The 4,533-nt window shown below is 36.9% G+C and overlaps 1 pseudogene across 1 annotated transcript; it reads left to right on the forward strand.

Annotated features, from left to right (window-relative positions):
• The first annotated feature begins 1,705 nt into the window (after positions 1-1,705).
• Positions 1,706-2,580, forward strand: LOC309392212 (mas-related G-protein coupled receptor member B1-like; annotated as a pseudogene). The gene has a single exon. The product of its transcript is annotated as a mas-related G-protein coupled receptor member B1-like (transcript).
• The last annotated feature ends 1,953 nt before the right edge of the window (positions 2,581-4,533 follow it).

Below are 4,533 nucleotides of genomic sequence, written 5' to 3' on the forward strand. Positions count from 1 at the left end.
TTCTTGCACTACTTCTTTGAGTTTTTCTTTGTTCTTGCTGGTGTCAGATTTGATACTGTGCTATCTTCAACGAATGAGACACTCTTTCTTCAATCTCTCTTGCAGAGGTGACGCTTGTTATCTCTTGTTGTCTTTTCAGTTCAAAATTTGCAGGGTTGATTTTGTGCCACTAGAATTAGATCTCTATTTCTTTCTTCAATTTTCCTGCTCTTCGCCATTGCCAGATCTTTTTACTATCTGCTTTGCTTGCTATTTTGTTTAATGTACTAGCAATGTAAGTCTTTTCTTCCTGTGCCTTTATTTTGTTCCTCACTTGGTCTTTCTTGTACACCAGTTTTGGTCTCTCCAGGACTCAATAAGTGCTCCTGGTATAGTATTACTATGTTTTGTCATATAGTCAACCAGATGTTGAGACTGGTGGTGCAGTGGTTGTAATGTAGTACTACAGACTTCTTTTGCTGACTGCTGACTGACTGCAATTTGGCAGTCTCACCAGCCTCAAGGTTGACCCAGCTTCCCATCCTTCTGAGGTGGGCAAAATGAGGACCCAGATTGCTTGAAACAATATTCTGACTCTATAAAACCACTTAGAGAGGGCTGTAAAGCTCTGTGAAGCAGTAGATCAGTCTACGTACTCTCGCTATTATTGTGCAAAGACAAGAATCATATCTTCCTATCACTTAATGTTCACACAATGTCTAATTGCATGAAACTTTTTGCAAGATCTGCTTTTTGACCCAAAACGGATATGCAAAGATCTGCTTATCACTGCTTGCTATTCTGACATTAAATACTATGAGTTATCAAACAACACATCTGACAGTTTCTCTTTGATATGTGAAATTTTAGACATAGTTGACAAAGCATAGTATGGATGGAGCCTACTGCTCTTCATATGCTGAAGTACAGTTAGCTTGTACAGGGCTTCAAACGCATCACATTTTCTTTGCAGCTTCTTCTGCTTTGCCCATCATCGGTCCTTCCATCCATCAATAACATGAGGTGTTAATCTTCTTCTCACCAACTTTGAAGACCTTAGACCAACAGGTAAGAATAGACAAGATGTTTGGAAGAAGTAATGTAATTTATGCATAAGCAACTGCAAAAATATATTCCACTAAAATAGTAATTACTGCATCTGATTTTTCATAATTTTGGTGATATTTATATGTCGAGGGTTGCCTAAAACGTGACTTATTTTTCCTGTAATGCTGGCCATCAAAGTGCAAATTAAATTATCTAGAACTCCAGTTTTAAGACTTCTGATATAACAATGAGTTTCTCCAAAATTTCTCCATTTTAGCTCACTCAACCTTATTTTTCAAAACTGGTTGTCACAGTCAGCCAGATGTTTGGACTGGATTTGGCACTTTTATCCAACATTGAGTCCTTCCCAAAAACCTGGGATAGCCAGATGTTGATCTTCCATGGTGTTACAGATATCATTGCACGATGTAAACTGTTCTGAGTAAAGCTGGCTTTTGCAATTGATGCTCAAGTTGTTTCACAATTGCACCCAAAATGTATATTACTACTACTAGTAGTACTACTACAATGGGTCAAAAAGTTGGCTCATTCGGTACACAAAGATGTTAGATATGAAGATGTGACAATTACTGGTGAATTATTTAAACCAATCTGCTCTCTTTTCTTCAAACTTCCATTCTAAAAGAAGACATTATTGGAGCATTAGAAAAGTCTCTTGATGAATTTCAACCTGGCAAAAGTGAATGTTACAGTGGACTATTAGGATTGTAATGCTACCAAAATTTTATACGAATATCAAATCATATCTGACTATTCTGAAAGTAACATTTTCTCAGTTGTATTCATCATCTACTGTATTGGAGTCCCATTAAATGGAACTGTTATCTGGCTACTTGGCTTCCAAATTAAGAGAAATCCTTTCACAGTGTTGATTCTTAATTTAGCTATTGCCGATTTTGGATTTCTCATATTAATGACTGTAAACTGCATTCAAAGTTTTATCAATTTTATAGAGCCAGGAATTCCCTGGTTATTTGTCTTTTCTCTCTTCAATGTTACCTATATGAATGAATAATGTGTTGCTGTCCTCTTCCCTCTCTGGCATCACTGTTCCTGGATAAAATATTTGTCCTCTGCTATCTGTGTTCTCCTCTGGATCATGTCTTCTCTCCTGATTGGAATTCATTACATTATGGGATATTTAATTTGGAAACTCCATTTGGTTGTGACTGCTGTGATTTGCCCTTCCACTGATCACAACATCTGCTGTCATCCCATTCATCAAAATTAAACCCAAACAGATGAAACATGGAAGACTTTTAGTGATGATCTTAATTACTCCTCTCTGTTTCCTTATTCTTACTCTTCCATTAGATATCTATGTGTTCATTACTCATTTTCTGAACAAGAGGAATTTGTTTCATGTTAATAAATTGTATTTGTACTTAAGTCTGACTGCTTCCCTAAACAGCGCCATTAACCCAGTGATCTATTTATCTGGCTGGGAGAAAGCAATGAGCTTGGACCAGGGTGAATACCAAGGTCATTTTTCAAAGAGGCTTCAGGGAAGATGAAGCTGCGGAAACCAGATGAAAAGTTGCAAACAGTGTCAAAAGCTCTGCAAATGTAAAATTTCAGCTTTTCTTTAACGCTGGACATTGCTTATGAATACAAAATGGTATTTCTTCTTACAGAAATAAAGTATAACCTGTGCCTCAAAAAATGTTATCAGAGTTCTTCTTGAAGATTGAGGGAAAACATTGGAAGCAAGAATTTTCCCTCCAAAGTTTACCATGAATACAATCACACAGTCATTAGGTTAGGCCAACTTAAGCCAACATCTTGCTTGCTTCCATAATCAAAGTCATCCCCCCCCCCCCAAGCAGGCCTTCAGTTTGACACTGCTCTGGCATAAAGAGGAATTTGCATTAACTACCCTGTTTCCCCCAAAATAAGACCTACCTGGATAATAAGGCCAATTCAGTTTTTGAGCGCATGCACTAAAATAAGCCCTCCCCCTGAAAATAAGTCCTCCCTGAAAATAAGCCCTCCTTGAAAATATTGCAACACACCAACATCCATGAGGTGACCACGCTCGCTAACCTCCTGCACCTCAAAAATAATAAGACCTCTTCAAAAATAAGGCCAAGCAACTATTTTGGGGGTCCAAAGAAAATAAGACCTTGTCTTATTTTCAGGGAAACATGATATATCTTGGAGGTGAGAGATAAGATATTTGGATGAGCAATTCATTATAAGGTTTTTTAGACAAGAGATCCTATGTAGTGGATGTTTTTTAAAAATTCACATTTCGTGCTAACTTCCTAGATTCCTGGAAAGTCTCTTCCTCTTTATTGACAGTCACATGACTGTCTGATTAATCATGATTTTCAAAAGAAGCCAATGATCACATCTTGGTGTCACATAGGCAAGGCACAGGGCGAGTGTGCATTTTTTCAGACACACTTTTTCATGTCGGAAGATAAAAGAGATTGATACTCATTTGCTGTGATGCAGCTGAATGTTTTAACTTTTATAAAAATAGAATAGAATTCTTTATTGGACAAGTGTGATTGGACATACAAGGAATTTATCAGTGCAGAAGCTCTCAGTGTACATAAAAAATACATTTATCAAGAATCATAAGATACAACACATTGTGATATAGGATACTAAATAGGGAACCAAAATCATATTAGGAAACTAAATAAAACAATAAAATCATAAGGTTATAGTCATAAGTAGAAAAGGAGCTACGTAATGGGAAGGATGAGAAGAGTAATAGTAATACAGTCTTTGTAAATAATTTGATATTATTGTGGGAATTAGTTATCTAGCAGAGTGATGGCATGCAGGGAAAAAATGTCCTTATGTCTAGTTGTTCTAGTGTGCAATGCTCGATAACATAGTTTTGAGGGTAGAAGTTGAAACAATTTATGTCCAGGATGTGAGGGGTCTGTATATATTTTCACAGCCCTCTTTTTGACTCCTGCGGTATACAGGTCCTCAACGGAAGGCAAGTTGTAGCCATTGTTTTTTCTGAAGTTCTACTTACCCGTTGAAGTCTGTGTCTGTCTTGTTGGGTTGCAGAGCCAAGCCAAAGAATTATAGAGGTGCAGATGGCAGACTCAATCATTCCTCTGTAGAACTGAATCATAAGTGATGTAGTTCAAGCGGTCCAACATCTTTGAAGATTTTTGTTAAGTCTCTACTTCCACCTGTATCAAATTTTACAGGAAATCCCTTCAACATTGTCACTCATGATGGGTGAATGGACTTTCCTTTTTGTCAATGAACTGTCTGGACTTCATCTAAATAAGACTTTATCACATTTTCCCTATAGGTTTGCCATTGTCAATCACTTCAATCCTCAATACCAGGACATTCACAACTTTGAAGAGCTTAATCCATGATTTTCAGATGTATCATAACATTGGATGGCATAATCTGACGCACGGATATGCAACAGATATTTTTAGTAATGATGTGTTTCTGTATTCGATATTTCATATTAAAAACTTCAATGCAGAAACACAGCTTCTAAAA

This window comes from Natrix helvetica (genome assembly GCF_964273705.1).
Source record: "Natrix helvetica genome assembly, chromosome: 4".
Taxonomy (NCBI): Eukaryota; Metazoa; Chordata; class Lepidosauria; order Squamata; family Natricidae; genus Natrix; species Natrix helvetica.